The 27,695-nt window shown below is 41.0% G+C and overlaps 1 protein-coding gene and 1 long non-coding RNA gene across 9 annotated transcripts in view; one reads left to right on the top strand and one right to left on the bottom strand.

The window, feature by feature from the left end:
* Positions 1-27,695, bottom strand: part of ATG7 (autophagy related 7) — a 245,926-nt gene that overhangs the window by 72,785 nt on the left and 145,446 nt on the right. The gene's annotated exons all lie outside the window — the stretch shown is intronic.
* On the top strand, positions 41-27,507 carry LOC131824229 (uncharacterized). 2 transcript variants are annotated; one of them, XR_009350797.1, is made up of 3 exons: positions 41-158; positions 647-717; positions 26,908-27,507. It is a non-coding gene; the product is annotated as an uncharacterized LOC131824229 (long non-coding RNA). The 2 variants fall into 2 exon arrangements; XR_009350798.1 differs by lacking the exon at positions 26,908-27,507 and adding an exon at positions 4,064-4,488.

The following is a 27,695-nucleotide window of genomic DNA, read 5'->3' as shown; positions in this document are numbered from 1 at the left end:
GAGGTCATAGTTGAAAACTGTGCTGTATGGAACCCTGGATCCTTAGTCTCCTGTAATAAGGTAGCTGTGGTGGCTGGGCCACCACAACAGGCATTTTTATTTCTGTTCCATCTCTTTAGGACCCTCCCCTGAGAGCACACTATTAAAGGCTCAAGAAGGTAAGGTTGGTAAGGTTAGGCAATCATTTGAAACCGAGATGGACTCTTCTATAATTCAGTCTTACAAAGGTGAAATACTTCTAAAAGAATGAGAATCACTTTGGGAAAACATGCAGAGAATATTCTTTAGGTTTGGATACTTCAGATTTTCATATTCATTCGTTAAAATAACCATTGTGTTTTTCTTAGTCACTGGGGAACCCCACCTATGGGAACATATCAAGTTCTCTGATATGATATAGAGTCTCTGATATAGACTCCATCTTCCCTACCCTACCCACAGGGGTGTGATCAAGACCTGGCCAATCAGATGGGGTCATTTCCCTGGCAACAGTAATTAGTCCAGGAGGTGGAGTATGACCCAAGTAGGGCCAATCAGAGCCCTTCCTTGAGGCCAGTGTATGGAAGAAGACACGTGTTACCACCGGAGTTGCTCAGTAAGGAAGATCAGAATCTGGGGCTACTAATAGCCATTTTTCCTGCCACAGGGAGAAGCCTAGAGACCTGTCCTCTGAACAAAGCCAAGCACAGTCAGGCTCAGCAGAGAGGTGAATGGAAGGTGAGTCTCAAGAGGGACTGAATCCCAGTTTCTAACCCTGAGCCCTGGTTTCTGCAGCTCTCCCTTTAATCTTATTAGCGGTTCCAATAACATAACATAAACCAAGAAATTTACTATTTGCTAAGGTTGGTTAGGATTAGATGTTTGTCACATGGAAAGGGTTCTGAATCATGCTGTGGATGATCTTAACTTGGGAATCACAGTATTACTAACTTTAGTGATTGATGACTTTCCGTTAATAAGTGAATGCCAGCTGTCTTTTATGCCAACATTTTGCTAGTTGTATTCCTTATCAATTTATAGGTCAAGAAAGAAATGCGGAAATGCCCAAATCAGAGTGGGGAAAAATGTTTGTTTTTAAAAAAGCAGAATTAGATTAAGTTCACTTCTACCCATTAAGCATTTCTCAGCACATGGAGCAAATTTACAATCTTTGCTGAATGTATTGATTGATTCAGAAATTTGTAGCACAAAAATTCTTACCCACATTTCATCACTATCCTTCATCTACCTTATGGAACAAAAGAGGCCAGGAACCAGACTGGGGAAGAATAAAAGAAAAGCTTCCATTCACAGAAGTGTTTGATTCTGCCTGTCCATATGTTTAGATTCTGCTTCTTTCCCTAATCCAGAGCTGAACATCTCAAAGATGCTGGCAGGTACAAACATGCTCCCTTTTAATTACACTACCAAATTGCTGCAATAGTTGATTGCCAGTTAAATAATTATAATCAAATGCCCATTGTGCATAACAATCATTTAATGACTGCCATCCGAAAACACTATAATAAAGAGAGCTTTAATGAAGAAAACTGGAAAAGGGCCAAGGTTTTATGGTGGTTTGCTTAAAGGGAGAGAGTCATAATCTGTATTTAAGATTAAAAGAAGCCTTTAATCCAGATGCTCAACATTAAACAAGAGCATGGAGTCATGTTTTGATCAAAAGTTACTGCATGCATAAAAGAAAATAATGTAAATGTTCTTAAAAAAAAAAAATAAAGCTCCAGTAAATTATATTAAGTAAGTGTTTGTAACCATTTGGTGTGGAAAAAAAAAATGAAAAAGAAGAAAAACATCTGATTTTTATTTGGACAAGAATACTTAGCTAAAATAAAAGGGAACAGGATTTTATTTGATTTGTATAATATCACTGAAAATAAGTGAGTTGCCATTCAGCGTACCTGGTACCAGTAATCATTCCCCTCTATGGACCCTATTCATTTTTTGCCCTCATTTAACTAGGCCAGACCTTTACCTTTGGGAGATATAATTATATTCTCACACAATGTCCTAAACTGAAATGGTTTGATGATCTCAGTGCTAACAAAGAGTAGTTCTCATTGGAGGGGGAGAAACAAAAAACAAAACAAAAAAAATCTCACCACAAAAAACTCAGATCAACTAACAGCTACCGCCCCTGCTGATGTATTTGGCTAACAAATTAAGGCTGGAAATTCCTAGAACTGCAACCATTTTCTACCATCTCATATGGAGCCTGGCCAACGATAAACGCCAGAGACTCCAGATTTTGTTAGAATGAATGCTGGGTGCAAGCTAAAGGCAACATAGTAAGTCCTCTCAAGAAAGAAGAAAGAAACTCATAGAAAACCAAAATAAGTTACCATAAGTAAGAGCAGATTAGGCTCCAACAGCTTTCCTAGTACCTCAGGGCAGACTTGACCCCTGTTAGGTGCCCACAGAAACAGCCAGTCCTCGGAAGGTCACGATGATGTCTTAGGCTATGAAAAGACCCTGAGCGCTTGAGGGAAACCTATTACAGCCAGGGATCATTTCTGTGTCAAGGTAAACACAAAAGGCAGAACAGGCTCCCCTGGTACTCTCAAGATGCCCCAGAAAGCCCAGTTTTGGTATGTGTGTGTGTTGGCGGGGGTGGGGGGGGTGGGATGCAGACAGTGAGACAGAGACGAAGGACACAGATAAACTGAGGGTAGGGAAAAATGCCCACCTGCTCATTTGGGGGTAAAGGGCACAGACAGGTCAGGACAGATTTTCTGAGACCATTCTAACTTAAAACTGACCTAGGAGAAGGTGTAGGAATTCAATGAAGACACCAGGACTTTTTCTGACATTGTAAGTTAAGTGTATCAACAAAATAACAAATTCTCCTTCAAGAAGTTCCCACTTTTTAGTCTGTGTTAGAGGCATCTCTTCACCAGCCTGTACAATGCCAGGGGGAACAGCCTCGGCCTCTGTTTTATTCAAGGCTCTCCCATGGCACTGACCGCAGGCTTTGACAGTGTGCAGCCTGCCCTGGGACGTGTGCTCCTAGGGCAGGCTCTTCACCATTCCTAGGACCAGCTCTTCTTTGCATCTCAAAGTCACCACCAAACTCCAGTGTGTGTCCTGACAAGCTTCCCAGCTCCGCTTCCAGGAGTTTGGTGCCTAGCCTCCCTGCTGCTCCTGTTCCCTTTCCTCACTAGGAGTGGTCAGCATCTAGCTCTCCCCATTGGTTTCTTCCTTTATAAAAGGTAACATGAACACTAAACTCAGCTTATAGGGTTTTTTGCGTGTGAGAAGACTTGAAAAATGCACAGAAAGCCATGCGACTGGCACTGATAAATGTTCACTAAGCAGAAGCTATTAATGATGCACACCATTGCCTCTAGAGGAAAACCCAAATTCAAATTCCTCCATCAGGTGTATGATAACATCGATAATTAAAATGACATAAATTTTCTTGCTCAGCCACTCATCCCAAACATTCTTGTTTCTAGTTTTTTACACCCCGATCCATTCCCCGCATAGCAGCCAAGGCTTTAAAAAATATGCAAATCACTCTCTGACAGTCTCCTACTTAAAACACAATACAAGCTCTTTCTCTTGGCCTACGAGAGCCTCTGGTCACTTGTCCCCTGCCTCTGTCTCCAACCTCACTTCCGACCACACCCCCACAATTCACTGTGCTTTCGCCATGCTGACTACATTTCTTCCATTTCTGAAACTGAACAAGCTTGTTCCCACCATAGGTCTTTGCACAAGATGCTCCCCCTGTCCACAGGCTCTTTCCCCAGACACCCACATGTGTGGATCCCTTCTCTGCCTTCAGGTATCAGCTCAGAAGTCACTTTCTCAGACAGGCCTGCACTAACCTGCTAGTCTAAACTAACTCCTGACTTCTATTTTGCTCTCCTCCCACACCAATTCACTCTACCCCAACATCCCATTTTGTTTGCATCTTTGTGTTCAACATTAGCTGAAAGGGTCTTTGTTTGTTGTGCATGAAGTTCCATGAAAACAGAGACCTTGCCCTGTGTGTCTTGACTACCCACGCTTACAAGGGGCTGAACTGCAGACACCAAATGAATATGCTGTGTTCCCCGCACAGAGCCCTGCACACTGGCTGCTGCTTACTAGGCATTCAGGAAACCTCCACTGAGCTGAAATGCACTGAATTCAACCAAGACACAGATGTCCAGAGCGTGGCTAAAAATCTTCCCTTGGCCACAGTCTTGCCAAAGCAGGTGGACCATGGAGAGAGCTCGTAACTGTGACCTGTGCTTATCAAGGAGTTCATGAAACTTAAAAGGCAGTGGTTGTAAGGGTGAACATATATAAAGATATTTAGGCAAATGTTTCTGGGTTCAACGGAAGGGTGAGGAGATACAAATGCCTAAATTTAGGGCGTACTATAAACAAAGCGGTAGTGGTAAATGAGAATACTGTGCAACTGGAACCAGGGTAACAGTTAAAATAAACTTTTTTCTTAAGATTTATTTATTCATTTGAGAGAGAGAGAGAGAGCAAGAGAGCACACATATGCACATCCTAGAGAGAGCGTTCGAGAGGGGGGAAAGGCAGAGGGAGAGAATCTCAAGGAGACTCCCTGCTCAGCACAGAGCCCAACATGTGGCTCGATCTCACAATCCTATGATCGATCACGACCTGAGCCGAAACCGAGTTGGCTGCTTGTCCGAATGAGCCACCCAGGTGCCCCTAAAGTAAACTCTTGATTTAATATATATATATTAATTATAATATAATATAATTAATAATAATATAATATAATTATAATTAATTATAATTAATATATATGTTAAATCAAGAGTATATTAAAATTTAATATATATATAAAATATATATAAAATTATTAAATCGTGTATATATATATATATATCTCCAGTCAGTTTCAGATAGGCGTGGGATGTGGAGGCAGAATTCACCATTTTCTGAACTTGAAGAGCACTATCACCTATCCTGTATCACACAGCACTTAGAAGCTAGGGTGAAAAGTAAGTGAAAGAGAGCAATAAGGTGACTATTTTTAACAATACCAGGGGGCAGGTATTTAAAGAAAAAGGAAAAGACAAGCCACCTGCTTCGGGCCTATCACATCATTTAGCTCTAAGAAATAAGAGAAATATCAGAAATATTAGTAAAAAAGAAAGGAAAGGTAACCAAAAAGGATATCTGTATGCTTAGCCTGCTGTATCATTATTTTTATGATAACCACACCAGTTTCCTAATTTTCTCCAAGTTCTCCCTAACTCTCAGGTTGTGTGATTTTGGTGGACTGTTTACCCTAATGCCACTGGAGATGGGAACATATTCCAGCTCTGACTAGTGAGAGCTACCTCCCTGCCCCCCTTCCCCCACGGTAACTGGGTCACTAGAAACCAGTGAAGCAGGACCTTAGCTAGCACCAGTGGGAAGAAGGCTTGCTTTCCCTGGTAGTTGCTATGGCTGGCAATGGGCTACCAGTGCCATCTTGTTATCCCAAGGCCAGAGCCTTCCTAAGAATGAACAGTGAAGCAGTGTAGAGAAAAGCCAGGCAAGAGAAGAAGACACCACAGACATTTTTTTAACACTTAGATCTAGGAGTGTCTGAGGCTAGAACTATCCATGAATTTTTCAGTTATTTGAACATATAAATCCTCACGTTTGCTTAAATTTGAGTTAGTGTCTAATTTCCAACCCAAAGAATCTGACTGATACAGTAATTAATCCTGTAGAGTTTAATCCTAAAGGAGGTATCTAAAAAAGCAGTACACGAAGTACTTTTCTGAGTTCTCTTAAAAAGAAAAGAAAAAAAAAAGAGTAAGAGAATATGTGAGATGCTGGGAAACCTACATTTCTCACACTAACAATTCTATTGGTCCAAATACGTATATGTATGTGACGTGAATATGCATGAGACAACTGCACTGTGAGATTTCTGTAAACAGAAGGGGACCTTCTATTTATTATGTCCCTAAGCCTTCACCTTAGCTCTCCATCAGAGTCAGGCAATCATTCTTTCAAAGGTGTTCTTAGTTAAGTGCTGAGCATGTGCCAGGTATTATGCTAGGTACTGAGGATATAAAGATAATTAAGACACATTCTTTTTTTTTTTTTTTTTTTAAGATTTTATTTATTTATTTGACAGAGAGAGATCACAAGTAGGCGGAGAAGCAGGCAGAGAGAGAGAGAGAGGAGGAAGCAGGCTCCCTGCTGAGCAGAGAGCCCGATGCGGGACTCAATCCCAGGACACTGAGATCATGACCTGAGCCGAGGACAGCGGCTTAATCCACTGAGCCACCCAGGCGCCCAATTAAGACACATTCTTATTCTCAAGAAGCTAGCAAATAATTGTGGTCCAGTGTGACAAGCGTGAGACAGGTACCGGGGGGCCTTCAGAAAGGATGAAAGCTTAAAGGATGGGCACGCATTTGCCAGGTGGAGCGAATAAGTGCCAAGGGACAGGCAGAAGTGTAGGGCAGCTAAGACCAACAAGCTTGAGAGGTATGCTGGAGCCTGCTGTAGGACCTGTCTGTGACTGCCATGCTGAGGAGCCGACCTTACCCCAAAGCAAAGTTCAGCCTCTATAAGATCCTGAGTAACGTGCTCAGATCTCTGTGTCAGAAAGGGAAGCCTGGTGGCTGCTGGAGGCAGGACTGGAGAGGACAGAGACTGAAGGTGGGATTCACTGGGGACTGTGCTTGTCAATGGTAAATGGCTGTGGGACTTTGATGGAGAAAAGCCACATGAAACTAGGAGGCAAGTATCTGTGGTTCCAACTCAGAAGAACAATGAATGCTAATCCCATACAGGTGACTTTAGAAGAATGCTGGTCAAGATGATTATCTGCATCTTAAATGACATAGACAGAACAAGAGTAATACTGGAAGATGGTAATACATGTCTGCACTTTCCTCAGACTCTGGATCTCACTACCTCCACCCTAAGTTCTTTTTCCAAACTAATGTCCATCCACCCCAGCTTCAGGGAAGGGCCTTTGCTTCACATCTGCTGGTAACCCTTGGAGTTCTCTATGCTATGGCATCCCTACACTTTTTTTTATTAAAAAACTTTATTTATTTATTTCACAGAGAGAGAGAGAGAAAGTGCACGTACATGCGTGCACAAGCAGGGGAAGCAGCAGGCTGAGGGAGAAGGAGAAGCAGGGAGCCCGATGAAGGGCTTGATCCCAGGACGCCGGAATCATGACCTGAGCCAAAGGCAGAAACTTACCCAACTGAGCCACCCAGGAGCCCTCTACATTAAAAAAAAATAGTTTATAAGTGACTATACCTCTCTGAATCTCAACTTCCACATCTGTAAGATGGGAATACTGACATTTACCTCAGGGTGAGGACTGAATAAGACAAATTTCCAAGAGCGCTGTACAGAGCCCGGCACATAATAAATACTCACTACACAAAAGCAGCCACACTCCTGCTGAAGATGAGCTCACTGCACTGGCAAAGATACTCACACCTACCAGCAGCTTTTCATTTCTAGGGACTCCTGGACCTTACAGTTAAAAGACTTTTGTGTTAGGAGCAAGGCAGGAGCACTTTACTGGGTAGTTAGAACAGAGGGACTAACAGAAGCTCAGTAACTCTGAAGGTCCATAGCAATCTGGTCAGGCTGCAGTGGAGGATGCTGGGCAGAAGGGGAATGCATGTTCATGCTCTTGAATGCAGAAATGCAGTATACATGCTGCTCCTTCTCAGTGAAAATGTCATTCTATTGTCACCCCTCCTTTAAAAGCTGGGAAATGTTTTGTGACAGAAGAAAGAAACTCAGGGGACTAACAGGTCTGTTGATGATGTGGCTTTATCTTATTCCTAAAGCCAAACCTACAGAGATAGCTTGTTTATAGAATTTCCTACAATCCTCTTTAACTAAACCCTCCGTGGACAAGTTGGGACTTGGCTACCACTGGGCCTGGCTTAATGGTTTGTGAAAATGCACAAGCTCAGGGAAAGATGAGAGAGCCATAATGCAAAAATCCAACAAGATTGGGCAGCTGTACACTGCTTCAGCATCTCCATCCTCAAGCCACCCACACAGAGCTTTAGGTGCCAGAGGAGCAAAGTTGCAGAGTTTGCAAACACTAAAAAACCACATTCAGCCACCGAGGGCAATGGTCCCAAACCTACTTTAGACCGAAGATACCTCTTGAGAGTATAATGACACTGAACCTCCCCTCCATAACACACATACATGCAACCTTTGGTGTACAGGAACCACCCCTGCCCCACCTGCAGGCCCATCTTGGTCCCACAGGAATTTAGAGGAACCAGTTCACAGGGCTTGAAAGAAGAGGTAGGAGAGTCAAGAGTTCCTCTTCTTGGGGCTCAGTTTTTTCTAGGACACAATTCATTGCCATGAATGCCACCTCCTCACAGGGAGATGGCTAATGAATGAGGGGAAATTTAGCCTGAACACTGATCTGTCTGCAGTGCCTAACTCTTAGGGTTATGGGGCATCTTGGAATCTTAGTGGTGTCCAACGTGCTAGGTACATTAAAGTCACCAGGTTTCCCTGGGAAGTAGTAAGAAAGCCTGGTCTCTTCCCCTCAGCTCCAACTAGTTCTCCTATTCTTCTTCTCTTATGCACAGACAGCAGATTCCTTGGGTGATCTGTCTCAGATCCAAAAGGTTAAAAATAATTTGCTAAATACCTTCCTAGATGAATTGAAATCCAAGACCTTTTTGAGTCTTGTCCAGCCATCCCTCAAAGGGTGAGCAGGGCTGAAAGTCATGTTCTTTCCTAGCTGAGACCCTGAGTCAGACTTCTGCCTGTTAATCTTCTGATGTCACAAGTCAAACTGAGCCATGGAAGGCTGAGTAAGCATCTTTAGGAAACAGAAACTCAACTGTAAGAACACAGGTATTTCCAAATGCAAAACATCGCAGCCCAGTCTCTAACTCAGCTACTGTATATAAATTTAGCCATGATACTGGCATGAGAATTAAAACCAACAACAATAACAATAACAACCAGGAGTCAAAGGTGAAAAGGATAACAAAGTACCACGAGTCACTATCTTAGGCAAGACATGTAAAGTGGTAAAGAACACATAGAAAGACTTTGCCCTTGTGGGAATTCTATTTGAGTGGGGGCTGGAGAGGGAGACAGGAAATAAACAAAAATGGCTAATTTCAGATAGTGATTAAGTGCCATATAGAGAATAAAACAGGGGAAAGGGATAAAGAATGGCTGAGGGACTGTTTTTATATCCATTTCATAGATGAGGAAACTGAGGATAACAGAAGTCACGTGGATTGTCCAATGCTTCACAGTGAGCAAGTAGTGAATTTAAACTTAGATGTGTCTGATTCCAAAGCTATTCCTAACCACTAACCCATTATATTGCTTCAGCTTCCAGAGAAACCAAAGAATCTCGAGAACACAGAAGGTGACAAACCATCCTTATTTTTATTTTTATTTATTTATTTTTTTAAAGATTGTATTTATTTATTTGAGAGAGAGACAGCGAGAGAGAGCATGAGAGGCGAGAAGGTCAGAGAGAGAAGCAGACTCCCCATGGAGTTGGGAGCCCGATGCGGGACTCGATCCCAGGACTCCGGGACCGTGACCCGAGCCGAAGGCAGTTGCCCAACCAACTGAGCCACCCAGGCGCCCCCATCCTTATTTTTAAAACTCCCTTTCCAGGATATCAGCAAAACTCTGAGATCTATGAACTCAAAGGAGTATACTACAGTTGCCATTTTGATGCTAATGCAACTAACATCTGAGATTTTCTACACGATATTTAACATACTTTAATCCTTAATGCCATCCTCTGAGAGGGGAATTACTGTCCCTATACTTTGATAAAAGAGTTTAAGTAACCTGTTGAAAATCACAGAGCTTAGAAGTGTGGAAGCTGCAATCCAGGCCTTGTGCCTCTGAGTGCATTGCTTTTTCCATTACACCATGCTGCCTTCCAGAAGACTCCCCAAGGAGCTACATTTTTCTCCCACTGGGAGACAAGGCAGTAACTAACTTGGCAGTGCAGACAGAAAGGAGTGACTGTTTTGCATCTCTGCCAAGCAAGCATTCATGCCCTTTGCAATATGACTTGGACACAATACCCAACCAATCTTTAGCAGCTAAGCATTCTAGAATCAGCTGAAGAATTTTCTCACCTTCTCCATATGGGGTCCAAAATTAAGAGGGGGAAAACATATTTATGTCTCATTCAAAATTCAAAAAGCAATAAATCCTTCAAGGCTCTGGCGAGTTTCTCTAATCCGTTGTAATCATGTTTCCTTGTATAACAAGTCTTGTGATATCTGTAGCACTGTCTCGCTATAGTAACAGCAGCCCGAATGTTGGAGTTCTTCTTCTTGTGCCTGGGGGATTATTCCATTTTCCACATTAGGAATAAGCCGCAGACTTTAGGTTCTAAAACGGTGTCAGAAATGCTGACTAGAATCCAGATGCCCGAAATACACTTAGAACTAAATTGTACTGCCCTCTGTGAAAGACACAAATGAGAAGAATGTACCAGGTTCTAGAATACTAGTTCAGAAAGCAAAATTATGAACAGAGCCAGCATGGGTTCTGCTGCAACTCAAAGACTCCTTAAAGCTACCCAGAGACTTTCCAATCATCTCTTCCACTTTTAAAGTTTGTTCCCCCTGACTTTAATTTTTTTTTTTTTCCTTACGAAAGAAGCCAAACATACTTGGGAAGGAGGATGTACTATCGACTCATCCTAATAAATTGGGTTTATAGAACTTTCTGGAGGTGTCCTTTTACATTAGAAAAATTGTTTAGGTTTAGGGGAGAGTCAAGATGGGGGAGGAGTAGACTGAGATGACATCTGGTTGCAGGAGATCAGCTAGATAGTTATCAAACCATTCCGAACACCTACAGACCCAACAGGGGATCAAAGAGAAGAGCAGCAATTCTAGAAACAGAAAATCGACCACTTTCTGAAAAGTAGGACATGTGGAGAAGTGAATCTGAAGAGACGGGAAGATAGACCGTGGTGGGAAGGGCCAGCTCCCAGCAAGCAGTGGAGCAGCAGAGCACAAAATCCAAACTTTTAGAAGTCTGCTCCACTGAGGGACATTGCTCCAGAGGCTAAGTGGGGTGGAGCCCTCACAAGGACAGTGTGATCTCAGGTCCTGCGGGGTCACAAGTGTCTGAGTGTAGCAGAGCTCGCAGGTATCAGAGCAGGAAAGCTGACTACAGAAACGGAGCTGAGCAGTGGGCTCTCAGCTCAGGGTTTCCTTAAACTGTGATCCATGGCACAGTGGTACCACTGCTCTTTGAGCAGGGACCCCCCCGCCCCCACCAAGTGGCAGATTCGGGAGACCCATCTTCCTCTGCTGGAAGAGCAGGAATCTGCTGGCTTTGGAGATTCCAAATGGGGCTGTGTGCCAGAGACACAAACACTCGGTCACAGGCCAGGTGAGCTTGGAGGGTGGCTGGAAACCAGGGAGATGGGAGTGATTGACCGCTTTTCTCCGAGGGCACACTGGGGATTGGGGACCCGAGCTCTTGGCTCCTCCAGGCTAGAGATTGGGAGGCCACCATTTTCATTCCTGTCCTCCAGAGCTCTACGGAAAGCATTCAGGGAACAAAAGCTCCTGAGAGCAAACTGGAGCAGATTACTTAGCCTGGCCCCTGGCAAGCATGGTGCAATTCCACCTCCGGCAAAGACATTTGAGAATCACTGCAACAGGCCCCTCCCCTAGAAGATCAAGAACATCCAGCCAAGACCAAGCTCACTGATCAAGGAGAACAGTGGAATTCCAGAGTAGGGGAAACCAAAGCATGGAATTCATGGCTTTCTCACCAAGACTCCATAGACTTGCAAAGTTAATTAAATTTGTTAAATTTTATTTCTTTCTTATTCTAATTTTAAAAACTTTCCCCCTTTCCTCTGTAATGTTTTTTAACTATTTTATCTTAACAATAACTTTCTTAAAAAAATCTTTTTAAACCTTCATTATTATAGTCATATTTTATCCTTCATTGTATCTAACTTTATTTTTTGTATACATATAGGGTTTTTTCTTCTAAAAAATTTTTGGATACAATTTCTTCCCATACATCAAAATATACCCTAAATCTACCACAGGGTTTGTTCTAGTCTCCAGCCTGAGCAAATTCTCTCCACTTTTCTTTTTCTTTCTTTTTTCCAACCAACTTATCAATTCCTTTTTTAGAATTTTTAAAAAAAATTTCATCTTTACAGTCATATTCCATCCCTTCATCATGTTTACCCTTATTTTTGTATATATTTAAGTTTTTCTTTCTTTAAAATTTTGGGATGTAATTTCTTCTAAGAGACCAAAATACACTCAAAATCAAGTGGGTGGCTCTGTTCTATTCACCAGTCTAATTTTTTTTAACATTTTTAATTTTAATTTTACTTTTTAAATTAAATTAAATTTTAATTTTTTAACATTTTAAAAAATTTCTTTTTACCCCTTTTTTTCTCCCCCCAATTTAGGGTCTCCTCTGATTTTTAATTTTTTAACATTTAAAAAAATTTCTTTTTACCCCTTTTCTTCTCCCCCCAATTTGGGATCTCCTCTGATTTGGTTAGCATACATTTTTCTGGGGTCTTTGCCACCCTTTTAGTATTTTATTTTCTCATTCATATATTCTTATCTGGATAAAATGACAAGGTGGAAAAACTCACCACACACACACAAAAAAGGACAAGAGGCAGTACCGAAGGCTAGGGATCTAATCAATATGGTCGTTGGTAATATGTCAGATCTAGAGTTCAAAATGACAATTCTCAAGGTGCTAGCTGGGCTTGAAAAAGGCATGGAAAATATTAAAGAAACCCTGTCTGGAGAAATAAAAGCCCTTTCTGGAGAAATGAAAGAACTTAAACCTAACCAAGCTGAAATAAAAAAAGCTATTAATGAGGTGTAATAAAAAATGGAGGCTCTTACTGCTAGGATAAATGAGGCACAAGAAAGAATTAGTGATATAGAAGACCAAATAATGGAGAATAAAGAAGCTGAGCAGAAGACAAGCAACTACTGGACCACAAGGGGAGAATTCGAGAGATAAGTGATACCATAAGATGAAACAATATGGGGCGCCTGTGTTGCTCAGTGGGTTAAAGCCTCTGCCTTCGGCTCGGGTCATGATCCCAGGGTCCTGGATTGAGCCCAGCATTGGGCTCTCTGCTCAGTGGGGAGCCTGCTTCCTCCTCTCTTTCTCTACCTGCCTCTCTGCCTACTGTGATATCTCTCTCTGTCAAATAAATAAATAAAATATTTTTTTTTAAAAAAGATGAAACAATATTAGAATAATTGGGATTTCAGAAGAAGAAGAAAGAGAGAGGGGGACAGAAGGTATATTGGAGCAAATTATTGTAGAGAATTTCCCTAATATGGCAAAGGGAACAAGCGTCAAAATCCAGGAGGCACAAAGAGTGCCCCTCAAAATCAATAAAAATAGGTCCATACCCCGTCATCTAATAGTAAAACTTACAAGTCTTACTGACAAAGAGAAAATCCTGAAAGCAGCTTGGGACAAGGAGTCTGTAACCTACAGTGGTAAGAATATTAGATTGTCAGCAGACTTATCCACAGAGACCTGGCAGGCCAGAAAGAACTGGTATGATATATTCAGAGCACTAAATGAGAAAAACATGCACCCAAGAATATGATATTCAACTAGGATATCATTGAAAATAGAAGGAGATAAAAAGCTTCTAGGACAAATAAAAATTAAAAGAATTTGTAAACACCAAACCAGTTGTACAGGAAATATTGAAAGGGGTCCTCTGAGCAAAGAGAGAGCCTTAAACTAGTAGACCAGAAAGGAACAGAGACAATATACAGTAACAGTCACCTTACAGACAATACAATGACACTAAATTCTTATCTTTCAATAGTTACTCTGAATGTAAATGGGCTAAATGTCCCAATCAAAAGACACAGAGTATCAGAATGGATAACAAAACAAAACCTATCAATATGCTGTCTATCAGAAACTCATTTTAGACCCAAAGACACCTCCAGATTTAAAGTGAGGGGGTGGAAAACAATGTACCATGCTAATGGACATCAGAAGAAAGCTGGGGTGGCAATCCTTGTATCAGATCAATTAGATTTTAAGTCAAAGACTATATAAGAGATGAGAAGGACACTACATCATACTCAAAGGGTCTGTCCAAAAAGAAGATCTAACAATTTTAAATATCTATGCCCCTAACATGGGAGCAGCAAACTATATAAACTAATTAATAACAAAATCAAAGAAACTCATCAACAATAATACAATAGTAGTATGGGACTTTAACAGCCCCCTTGCTGAAATGGAGTGATATCTCTCCATATCACAGATCATCCATGCAAAAGATCAACAAGGAAATAAAGGCCTTAAATGATACATTGGACCAGATGGACAGATCTATTCAGAACATTCCATCCCAAAGCAGCAGAATACACATTCTTCCCTAGTGCACATGGAACATTCACCAGAATAGATCACATCCTGGGTCACAAATCAAGTCTCAACTGGTACAAAAAGACTGGGATCATTCCCTGTGTATTTTCAAACCACAATGCTCTGAAGCTAGAGCTCAATCACAAGAGGAAAGTTGGAAAGAACTCAAATACATGGAGGCTAAACAGCATCCTACTAAAGAATGAATGGGTCAACCAGGAAATTAAAGAAGAACTGAAAAAGTTCATGGAAATAAATGATAATGAAAACACAACTGTTCAAAATCAGTGGGACACAGAAAAGGTAGTCCTGCGAGGAAAGTATATAGCGATACAAGCCTTTCTCAAGAAACAAGAAAGGTCTCAAGTACATAACCTAACCCTACACCTAAAGGGGCTGGAGAAAGAACAGCAAAGAAAGCCTAATCCCAGCAGAAGAAATAATAAAGATCAGAGCAGAAATCAATGAAACAGAACCCCACCCCCCAAAAACACACAAAAAAACAAACCAAACCAAACAAACAAAAAACCCCAAAAAACCAGCAGAACGAATCAATGAAACTAGGAGCTAGCTCTTTGAAAGAATTAATAAGATTGATAAGTCCCTGGCCAGACTTATCAAAAAGAAAAGAGAAAAGACGCAAATTAATAAACATGGATGAAAGAGGTGAGATCACAACCAACATCAAAGAAATATAAACAATTATTATGAGACAATATTATGAGAAATATTATGAGAAAGTTACACCAGCAAATTTGACAATCTGGAAGAAATGGATGCATTCTTAGAGACATATAAACTACAAAAACTGAACCAGGAAGAAATAGAATATCTGAACAGACCCATAACCAGTAAGGAGACTGAAGCAGTCATCAAAAATATCCCAACAAACAAAAGCCCACGGCCAGACGGCTTCCCAGGGGAGTTCTATCAAACATGTAAAAAAGAATTAATAGCTATTCTCCTAAAAATGTTCCAAAAAATAGAAATGGAAGGAAAACTTCCAAACTCATTTTACGAAGCCAGCATTACCTTGATCCCCAAACCAGACAAAGCCCCATCAAAAAGAAGAATTACAGACCAAAATTCTTGATGAAGACAGATGTGAAAATTCTCACCAAAATACTAGCCAATAGGATCCAACAGTACATTAAAAGGATTATTCACCACGACCACTTGGGATTTATTCCAGGGCTGCAAGGCACAAATCAATCAATGTGATATAATACATTAATAAAAGAAAGGACAAGAACCATATGATACTCTCAATAGATGCTGAAAAAGCATTTGACAAAGTACAGCATCCATTCTTGATCAAACCTCTTCAAAGTGTAGAGATAGAGGGTACATACCTCAATATCATCAAAGCCATCTATGAAAAACCCACAGCAAATATCATTCTCATTGCAGAAAAACTGAGAGCTTTTCCACTAAGGTCAGGAACACATCAGGGATGTCCATTATCACCAGTGCATTCCAACATAGTACTAGAAGTCCTAGCCTCAGCAATCAGACAACAGAAAGAAATTAAAGGCATCCAAATCAGCAAAGAAGAAGTCAAACTATCACCCTTTGCAGAGGATATGATACTTTATGTGGAAAGCCCAAAAGACTCCACTCCAAATCTGCTAGAACTTGTACAGGAATTCAGTAAAATGTCAGGATAAAAAAATCAATGCACAGAAATCAGTTGCATTTTTATACACCACCACCAAGACAGAAGAAAGAGAAATTAAGGAGTCGATCCCATTTATAATTGCACCCAAAACCATAAGATACCTAGCAATAAACCTAACCAAAGAGGCAAAGAATCTGTACTCAGAAAACTATAAAGTACTCATGAAAGAAATTGAGGAAGATACAAAAAAATGGAAAAATGTTCCATGCTCATGGATTGGAAGAACAAATACTGTGAAAATGTCTATGCCACCTAAAGCAATCTACATGTTTAATGCAATCCCTATCAAAATACCATCAATTTTTTTCAAAGAAATGGAACAAATAATTCTAAAATTTATATGGAACCAGAAAAGACCTCGAATAGACAGAGGAATGTTGAAAAAGAAAGCCAAAGTTGGTGGCATCACAATTCCAGACTTCAAGCTCTATTACAAAGCTGTCATCATCATGACAATATGGTACTGGCACAAAAACAGACACATAGATCAATGGAGCAGAATAGAGAGACCAGAAATAGACCCTCAACTCTATGGTCAACTAATCTTTGACAAAGCAGAAAGAATGTCCAATGGAAAAAAGAAAGTCTCTTCAACAAATGGTGTTGGGGAAATTGGACAGCCACATGCAGAAAAATGAAACTGGACCATTTCCTTACACCACACACAAAAATAGACTCCAAATGGATGAAAGACCTCAATGTGAGAAAGGAATCCACCAAAATCCTTGAGAAGAACACAGGCAGCAACTTCTTCAACCTCAGCTGCAGCAACTTCTTCCTAGAAACATTGCCAAAGGCAAGGAAATCAAGGGCAAAAATGAACTATTGGGACTTCATCAAGATCAAAAGCTTTTGCACAGCAAGGGAAACAGACAATGAAGCCAAAAGACAACTGACAGAATGGGAGAAGATATTTGCAAATAACATATCAGATAAAGGGCTAGTATCCAAAATTCATAAAGAACTTAGCAAACTCAACACCCAAAGAACAAATAATCCAATCAAGAAATGGGCAGAGGACATGAACAGACATTTCTGCAAAGAGACATCCAGATGACCAACAGACACATGAAAAAGTGCTCCACATCACTTGGCATCAGGGAGATACAAATCAAAACCACAGTGAGATCCCACCTCACACCAGTCAGAATGGCTAAAATTAACAAGTCAGGAAATGACAGATGCTGGTGAGGATGCAGAGAAAGGGAACCCTCCTACCCTGTTGGTGGAGATGCAAGCTGGTGCAGCCACTCTGGAAAATAGTATGGAGGTTCCTCAAAAAGTTGAAAATAGAGCTACCCTATGACCCAGCAATCGCACTACTGGGTATTTACCCTAAAGATACAAATGTAGTGATCCAAAGGGGCACATGCATCCAAATGTTTATAGCAGCAATGTCCACAATAGCCAAACTATGGAAAGAACCTAGATGTTCATCAACAGATGAATGGATAAAGAAGATATGGGGTGTGTGTGTGTGTGTGTGTGTGTGTGTCTATACTTACATACATACATACACACAATGGGATACTATGCAGCCATCAAAAAATGAAATCTTGCCATTTGCAATGACATGGATGTAACTAAAGGGTATTACACTGAGCAAAATAAGTCAATCAGAGAAAGACAATTATCATATGATCTCTCTGATATGAGGAATTTGAAAGGCAAAGTGGAGGCTTTGGGGTACGGAAGGAAAAAATGAAACAAGATGGGATCAGGAGGGAGACAAACCATAAGAGACTCTTAATCTCACAAAGCAACCTGAGGGTTGCCGGTGGGAGGAGGGTATGGAGAGTGTGGCTGGGTTACAGACATTGGGGAGGGTATGTGCTATATTGAATGCGGTGAAGTGTGTAAACCTGGTGATTCACAGACCTGTACTCCTGGGGCAAATAATACATTATATGTTAATAAAAAATTTTAAAATAAAAAAAATATATAAAAAATGAGAAAGAAAGAAGTAAGACATTTTTATCTGTAGCTAATGTAATTCTGTATATATAATTCTATATATAAAGGTTAAAACATAAATTATTAAAATTAATATTTTATCAAGGTTAAAAAAAGAAAAATTATTTAGGTTTTCATGGATTTCTTTGATAAGTAAATGATTTTTCTCTATGGTTAAGCACTTCTAATTGTTATTAAGATAAATTTATTAAATTCTTTAACAGAAATAAGTTGTTTAACCCTTAAAGTTCCCCCAACAAAGTTGTTATTATTTCCATTCTACAATGAAGGTCTAAGTCTCAAGATACTGCTACTACTACTGCCCAAGGTTACACAGCTAGAACTTTAATATAGGGAACTAGGATCTAGAACCTCTTCTGGAATAAAAAGTTCAAAGCCCTCTCCCCCACTACAGAAGAGCCATCGCTTCTAGCTTCTGGCTGTCACCAAAACTTTCTGAATTAAACTTGATTTTCAGAGCAATAACTTTCTTCTTAACATTGTTTTTCACTCAGGGAGTATTTAATTAAATGGTATAATTACAAGTCCATCTGGCTTTCCCAGGCTATGGAAAGCATACCCCTCCACTGGTGGGAGTAGAAATGTGCAGGGGTTCTAGAAACCAGCCTAGTAGCTGGGGGCATCCAGCCTCTGTGGGTATGAGATAATGCTTTAACAAGAGAGTGTAGTTAATTAGAGAGTCTATAAAGGGAAAGTCAATTAGCAAAGCTGTACTGACTATATAATACTTTTTCAGAGATTTTATTTATTTATTTATTTATTTATTTGAGAGAGCAAGCTAGAAAGTGTGCACTTGTGTGTACAAGCAGAAAAGAGGCAGAGGGAGAAAGAGAGAATTTCAAGCAGACTCTATGCTGAGCGTGAGCCCAACATGGGACTCGATTTCACAAACCTAAGATCACCTGAGTCAAAACCAAGAGTTGGATGTTTAGCCAACTAAGCCACTCAGGAGCCCCAAATGTATAATAATTTTAAAAAGCACATTATGCCTCTTGTTTGTCAACCTGCTTTCAGTTAGGATGGGCTCTCAGGCTAGTTTGACTCCTTTATTTATTTATTTAGAAAGATTTTATTTATTTCTTTGACAGAGAGAACACAAGCAGGGGGAGTGGCAGGCAGAGGGAGAGGGAGCTGAGCAGGGAACCCGGAGGCTTGATCCTGGGACCCTGGTGTCATGCCCCGAGCTGAAGGCAGACACTCAAAGGTCTGAGCTATCCAGGCACCCCTGGACACCGTTAGTTTTGAATGCCCAGCACCCTTGGGGTTTCTAGTAATGGCAAACATTTTCTGATGGGGACTGCTAACCATGCTCCTTTACAGACTCTGCCTCTCTGGCCCAACTTGACTGGTCCCAGAATGAGCAACAGACCTAAGCTGGGCCCTGGGTTTTTAGTCAGGGACCCGAGAGGCCGGTTCATGTCAGATGATGCAGCTATAAATTAGGAGGCTGTGGAGCTGCCAGCAGCCATGTTTCCTGTCTTGCAGAAGAGGCCTGTCTGCAGGGACAACCCCTGTTCCTGTTATTCCTGAACTGCAGCTTTTCCCAAGGTGTGCCTGATTAACCTCTCTTTCAGTTGTGTGCAATGCTCCATTGTTTCTGTTTGCCTCTGGTAATTCAAGTTGGGTCTATTTCACTTGAAACCAACAGAGTCCTGAATAATTTAGAAACAGTACCAGGAATGGAGAGCTGAAAGGAAGCAAGTCTAAATGCAGAAAAGTGTAAGATGAGGTGGGAGGAGGAGCCATAAGAACCTTCCACATCTGGGGTGGAAAAAACTCCCAATTGCTGCTACAGGCAGTAAAACAATCAGTTTAACGAGGCCAGAGGTTTAGGGGATTTAGGGAAACATCAGATTATTGGAGGCACTGTCCACTTCTTGCAGCCTTTCATACAGGGCAAGAAAGAGATGCCTCCCTGAAAGGTAGCCCAGCCAGAAGCAGATAAGGACAGCACAACTAGTATCTAATACCTTGAAGGGAGACCTCTTATGCTTTTGGTCAGCACTCTGAGTCTTTTTTGACTTGCAAAGGGTGATTTTTTTTTTTTCCCCTGCAAGCTGAAGTGAGCTGTTGTTACAGAAATGGTGGGAGTCTGATAAATGGATAGCAATCTATGGGAAGAGCCGGGGCTCTTAGAAATGGCGACAGGAAGGCTCCTCTGAACCCAAATGCAAACTGAGAGCAGGTACCCAGCAGAAGTCCTTAAATTAAGTCCCAATGGGATAAGCAGGGGCTCTTAAACAGCTTTTTTAAAAATAATTTTTTTAAAGATGCATTTCATTTATTTTTATTATTTATTTGAGAGAAAGGGAGCAAGAGTGGGGAGGAGGGGCAGAGGGCAAGGGAGAAGAAGATTCCCCACTGAGCAGGGAGCTGGATGTGGGGACTTGATCCCAGGACCCTGGGATCATTACCTGAGCTGAAGGCAGACACTTAACTGACTAAGTCCCCTAGGCGCCCTCTTAAACCACTCTTAGAGGCACTGGTCTCCAGTTACAAAACCATGATGACTGAGTAGATTTTATTTTACTTTTAAAGATGTGTGTGTGTTTGTTTGTTTGAGGGATGGGAGAGGAGGGAAGAAGGAGAGTGGGGAGAGAGAGAGAATCCCAAGCGGATTCTGTCCTAAGCATGGAGCCGGATGTGGTGCTTAACCCCACAACCCTGAGATCATGACCTGAGCTAAAATCAAGAGTTGGATGCTCAACCAACTGAGCTATACAGGTGCCCCTGAGTAGGTTTTAATGACTGGACCTCTCAAGGTCCAGAGCAATTCCCTAGATTCAGGTTCCACATCTTAGAATAAGATAGGATAAGATTATCTCCAAAGTGTCTTCTTGGTTTTAATCTTTGTTCTTGATGATTAAATATAATATAAAGCTTTATTATTTTCTTAAAACTACCAGGGACAACTCTCCTCATTTTAAACATTAAATGTAAAGGCAAATAAATGTAGGGGTAAGAGAGAGTAAGCACTTGCTTGTGAGTCTTTGCTCAATTCACTGCGCACTTTCACAGGACGAATTCAAATTTCCTCACCGGCAAATGGGGATCTTAGATACCTGTCTTCATTGGGCAGTGAGAAGGGAAAAAAGAAAGCCATGTGACTTCTTAAGAGAGAGTATGTTGTAGAAATTCTTAACTGGATTAAGGTAACACCCTTTCTAAATACAAAGATTGTCAGCCCTTCTGAAGCCATTTCTGACCCTAACCCTTGCTATAGTTTTCATATGTCTACAGAGAATGTGTTCCCCAATGGACACAGAACTGGCCTGGGGGAAATATCAATGTTGTCTCATCCCTGGCATTTCTGATTTTCCCTTTCAGTGTCCTATTTCACCTGTCCAGGACTGGCTCCCTGTTTCCCTGGCTTCATCTTACCCAAAGATCATACAGCCAAACTTGTAAAATATTGATCCAACATGGTGGATCAATTTCATCCTCTCTTCCTGGGTGTGTAACTGTTTTGACACTCAAAAAAAAAAAATGCCATAATAATGGTAGTGGTGTATGTATTGTGAACAGGATAGCTACAAAAACAACGGGAGATGGTCATGCCAGGTGGCTGCCAAAACACTCTCCCTTAATGGCTTCATACACATGGACTGAGTTCAGGTTTGAACTAACTGGCACCCTCTCTGTGAAGCCTGTCTGTTCTTCCCAGGCATAGACAGCAGCTCTTTTCTTTGTGCTGCCACAGCATTTTCTAAGAATGCTTATTATCTCACTGTATAAAAATCGTTACAATTTATAGGTCTCTGGTTGCAATAAAATTTGTGGAGACAGAGACTTTGACTTATTCATTTTTCTACTGTCTTGTACAAAGCAGGAATTCAATAAATTTTTGTAGGATGAATTAATGAATTATGTGGATCACAACATCCTGTTATCCTCTTAAAAGAAAAGTAACCTCTGAAATCATGCAGTTTCATCCTGAACTAGATTATGGACAGCAAAGATATGGACTTATGATTGTCCAAGGCAGATGTTACTACTCAGCCATGAACCTCTCTCTCATGACATCTGAACCAGGCTTGTGAACCCTTTTCAATATAGTTTACCATGCAGACACCTCTCCTGCTGGAGCGGGCTGGTTTCGCATCCCTGATGTAGATTAAAGACATCTTGGGACAAGAGGACACATGGCTGATGTATAATGTTCTTCACACCAACAAGGAGATATGCAAAGCAATGCTACACCGTTCTCTGGAATTCAAAATGCCATCTTAAAACAACGTGAAAAGAACCCACTAACTCAGACAGCAAAGGACTGATCCACCCTGTTATGAAGCGCCACAGCCACCTACTTTGTAAACTGGTTATTGCTGCTATAAATGAAACATTCTGCCCTGAGGTGGTTCAGAGCTGAGATGCTGATCTGCGTAACTGGTGGTGAATTAAATCTCTGTGTGATTTCAGAGATGTGAGAGGCAGTATAGTACAGTGGTTATGATCACAGAGCTCAAAGCACTGTTCCTAACTCACATGGCCTCACTATTGTAAGGATTTCATGTATCAATATAGGTAAGGTACTTAGAAGATTGTCTGGCACATAAGCACATTAAGAGTAAGCACCAGCAACTATTATTATATGTGGCCTGGCTATAGGCTACCAACCAATCAGTATAAGGTTTGGTCTACACTGGCTCTCTTATTCATGATTCAGTGGTTTCTTTATTAACTGATAGCTATTGCTTTGATAAGAGGCTATTAGAACAAGCATGGCAGGATGACAAACTGTGCTCGCATTTTCCTTTCCTTTCCTTCCTCAACTTCAGGAGCCTTTCTTTAAGTTTTCTAAAATAATAACTTAAAAAAAAACCCCACAAAAAACAACTTGGCTCTTGTCCGTTCTCATTCTAAAGATTTTTAGGCTTAATTATTTCTATGGTATTGAGGATAACTTTCTTATATCTTTTTTTTCTGAACCAGGCAGGATGTACATAAATATAAAAATATTTGTCAGATTCTTGATGAATGTCAGCCAAGACATGTGTCTAAGATGATACATTATATTTTTATGTATCATGCATACCATAATCATATTGAAATATGGGGCAAACCTCATGTAACACTCTGCAGAGATATCAGAAAAGGCTTTCATTATGTTGACGCTTTACTGTAAGTGATCATCATTAAACATGTCATTCCTCCTCTTTACCCTGAGATCACAACTTTTAGGACAGAAAATGAAGCTGAAGTCAGAGAAGCAATTAGCTAGGCTGTAAGAGAAAGATTATCTTGTTGAAACCCATACTCTTTTTCATCTTTTATCCTGATTCACAGAATCAAAGAGTTTACTGTCTTCAATTTTCTAATAAATATTTTTAGAGAGCATGAAGATCCAGAGTAGAGAAGTGATTTGCTTATGATCGCCAAGTGTGTTAATAAGATGTTAGTAAGACCCAAATCTGAATTCTAAGCTAGTTTTCCTTCTAAAATACCAAGATGCCTCTCTAGACCACTAAAACAGAAAATGAGGAAATCTGCTTTGAGTAGTCAGTTATAAATGGAAACTATTTTTCTTTCTTTCTTTTTTTTTTTAATATTTTATTTATTTGACAGAGGGAGACAGAGAGAGTGAACACAGGCACAGAGGAAGTGGGAAAGAGAGAAGCAGGCTTCCTCCTGAGCAGGGAGCCTGCTGTGGGGCTTGATCCCAGGACCCCAGGATCATGACCTGAGCCAAAGGCAGATGCTTAACAACCGAGTCACCTAGGCACCCTAAATGGAAACTCTTAAAATGTATTATTTTGCTGTAGCAAAATGGAGAGCTGTTTTGAAAACACTAAGGCAAAAGTTCCACAAAAATCAAAGTTCTCTGGGAAATATTTCTGTTGCAAAAACATTGATTAACTGTTAAAGGCATTCAACATGAGTCATTAACTTAGAGTTATGGGCCAATTCCCAAACTAGGAAATCAGTTCATTCATTCAATCAATACATACCTACTGCTGTCTAATTCCACGCCAGGTCCAGAGACTAGACTGTCCTTGTTGTCGAGGAGCTCAAGGTCTTGGACAACTATTCAACACAAGTGCTACTTCTTCATCTCTTAGGTGTTCATAACAGACATCACTAATTCAATATATGACCATCTTTCCAGCTAAGCTTGAAATTGGCCTAAAAAATCCTTTCAAGAGACCCCCTCCATGTGACCATGAGCAAGCGATAAGAGAGGCAACCAAATTTATCTGTCATCTTGGCACTAGTATTGTTACTACATAGTTATTAGATGCTAAGCAACTGGAAGTCCTTATGGTAGGTACTAGAACCCTAGTCCCCCCATGCAAAAGAGCAAAAGAATGTAAACTCTTATTTAGCATTGACTTAAGTTCTGGATGGAGTTCAATTCTCTTGGGTACCTTAAGAACCCTTGATAAAGGCTCACGAAAGACCAGTTATGTCCCAATAAGAGGCATTCCTCTTTCACTACAACATTCCCTTTCAGCCTGGGCAGCACAGCCCTCCATCTTCTGTCTGCCATCACCCATGGTTGCCATCTGCTGCTGCAGAGTCAGTCACACCCCTTGCCCCAGAGCAGCTGCTTTTCACATCTAGCGATTTCACCAACTGAGGAAAGAACCAGTTACCGACAGTGCCACCTAGTATAGTTCTTCCTGCCCCCAAGAGTTTGGGAAAAAATACTTCTGATCTCCTCCCTTTCAAGGTGAACTCGAAGACAGATGCAGGGCCTCTGTTCTATAAGCCTGGCATCTTTTCTGTCCTTTGTTAGAGCAGTTTTCTTGGGGTCTGATGGGGGGTTGGGGAAACAAGAAGAGGTCTTTTCCTTTTAATGGCTTTTATAATGTCTTTAAACATTTTAATTATCAGTGATAAATGAATAAAGGCCTTGAGAAGCCTTGCTTCCTGGAGGTATGTTATTACCCCACAAAAGCTGAGTGGAGAACAGAACACAGTGCTGTCTGCAAGGAGACAGGTTCGAAGGTGCCCTTTCTTTGTGCCCCAAAGTACATCTCCCTCAGAATGTGCAGACTGTTGTACACTGATCATCTGCATCTTCAGGTAATTCACCTCCAACTGCTGGGCCTCAGGGAGACCAAAGACTTTAGAAATACAGATGTAGGGCGCCTGGGTGGCTCAGTGGGTTAAGCCGCTGCCTTCGGCTCAGGTCATGATCTCGGGGTCCTGGGATCGAGTCCCACATCCGGCTCTCTGCTCAGGAGGGAGCCTGCTTCCTCCTCTCTCTCTCTGCCTACTTGTGATCTCTCTCTGTCAAATAAATAAAATCTTAAAAAAAAAAAAAGAAATACAGATGTAGCACTAAGGGTGACATAAATTAGGCTTAAACAAGGAAGAGAATGCCACAGGTCTCCACTTTCCATTACATATTCCTGTCCTAACAGTAATGGTGTTCTTTTGTTAGGTAGACATGATGGCTGGTATTGGGTAGAATATAAAGAAAAAACAAGGCTTTTCCCCTTCCCTCAAATGTTTACATTTCCTAAGTAAGACAAGATGTAGTAATGATAACTAAATACCATGGGATTTAAGTATCAGAATAAATAATGTTGCTCCCCACAAAAGGTCCAAAACACAGAATTACCATAACACCTAGAAATTTTACTCCTAGGTATCTACCCAAGAGAAGTGAAAATGTTTGCTCACATAACTTACACACAAATGGTCACAGAAGCATTGTTCATAATAGCCCCCAAATGGAAACAACCTGAATGCACATCAAAATGGCTCAACAAAATGGGATCTATCCATATAAAGGAATAGTACCTGATCTTAAAAAGGAATGATGTGCTGGGGCACCTGGGTGGCTCAGTGGGTTAAGCCTCTGCCTTCGGTTCAGGTGATGATCTCAGGATCCTGGGATTGAGTCCTGCATTGGGCTGCCTGCTCAGCAGGGAGCCTGCTTCCCCCTCTCCCTCTGCTGCTCCCCCAACTTGTGCTCTCTCTCCTTCTCTCACTCTCTGTCAAATAAATAAATTCTTTAATAAAAAAAAAAAAAGGAATGATGTGCTGACACACGGTACAACACGAATGGCTCTTAAAAACATTATGCTAAGTAGAAGAAGACAGTCACAAAAGACCAGCTGCTATAGGAATCCATTGATAGGACTTGTCCAGAAAAGGCAAATCTATAGACACAGAAAGTAGATAAGTCACTGCCTAGGGAGGGAGGAAATGAGGACTGGAGTACTGGGTTTCTTTTTGGGGCAATGAAAATATTCTAAACAGGCCATGGCGATGGTTGTGTTACTCTGAACATATTAAAAAAAACATTAAACTGTGTATTTTAAAAGGGTGTATTGCAGGATATGTGAATTAGATCTCAATAAAGCTGTTACAAAAAAAACACAAAAGCACACACAACACTATAGAGGCTCAAAGGAGGGATAAAGAGTTTTCTGGCTTAGATGGTTTGAAAAGAGGTATTTACATTTTGAGGAGAAATCCTTAACTGGAGGTGGGGTGGATGGATAGCAACACAGTACAAGCCAAAGGACAGGGGTGCTCTAGACTTGTTAAGGTGGGAGCCTTCAGTGGAGGGGGGGGCAGGACTGGGGACATGAGGCTGAAAACATAGTTGTGCGGCACCTGGGTGACATAGTCGGTTGAGCGTCTAACACTTGGTTTTGGCTCAGGTCCTGAAATCAGGGTTGTGAGACTGAGTCCTGTGTTGCGAGTCTGCTTAAAATTCTCTCTCCCTCTGCTCCTCCCCCCTGCTCTCTCTGAAATACATAAATCTTGAAAAAAGAAAATATAGTTGTTGTCAGCATGAGTGAATCAGAGGGGTGGATGACAGGCCTGGTGAAGGCAGAATCCATTCAGCCTTATGAGTGTTGCTGCTTCCAGGTCAACAAGGAGCAGCATGCTAATCACCTCTCTGTCTGCCACTCCTACAGCTGTTAGGAGAAATAGAGGACACTAGAGCAAGGAGCTGCTGGGAGGCTGCTTCCACTCCTCTTCAAAATGAGTCCTGCTGAAGTCAGGATCTGTTTCCGACACCCTACCCTTCAACTGCGATGAAGAGCTGGATGTGGGACATCAAAGGGCAGAAGAGGATCACTGGGTGTCTTGGAGCCACTTGCCAGAAACTGATTTTTCTGGACCAGGCTATTTTTTGTATCACCATCATTATTGTTTGGCATGTACAAGTCTTACTGGGTAAAGGGAAGGAATGAATTCTGTGAGAAATTTTAGGACTTTACTACTTGAGAGACATTCCACTTAAAAATTAATGACTTATTTCCTGAAAAGCCTCCAAAAGTCAACAAGGCATTTTAATTATCTTCAGTTTCCAGGTCTAGGAAATGTTAGTTCCTCTTGCATGAAAGAATGTTCATGCACACCTCACTCTGTATAATGTGTGGCTCCACGTGGTAATTTTTTTTATTACACTACTATAATTACTGTTTATACATTAATCATACATGAGAGAAATAAAGCTGACCCTTCATAAATCACTTCTTTCAGTAAGCCCGACTATTTTTCTATACATTGTGCTATTGATCACTATTGATCATTTCATAACAAACATCTGCAAAAATCCAGCTTCCTGGAATTATGGTCCGAGTCTTATCTATGTTTGTATTCTCTACAGCAGCGCCGTCCAATAAAACTCTCTGCAATGATAGAAATGTTCTGTATCTGCACTGTCCAGGAAAGGAGCATTGAACACTTGCCTTGTGGA

The sequence above is a fragment of the Mustela lutreola genome, chromosome 2 (assembly GCF_030435805.1).
Source record: "Mustela lutreola isolate mMusLut2 chromosome 2, mMusLut2.pri, whole genome shotgun sequence".
Classification (NCBI taxonomy): domain Eukaryota; kingdom Metazoa; phylum Chordata; class Mammalia; order Carnivora; family Mustelidae; genus Mustela; species Mustela lutreola.
The sequence above is the reverse complement of the archived record's forward strand: the minus strand, read 5'-3'. Positions and strand labels throughout refer to the sequence as shown.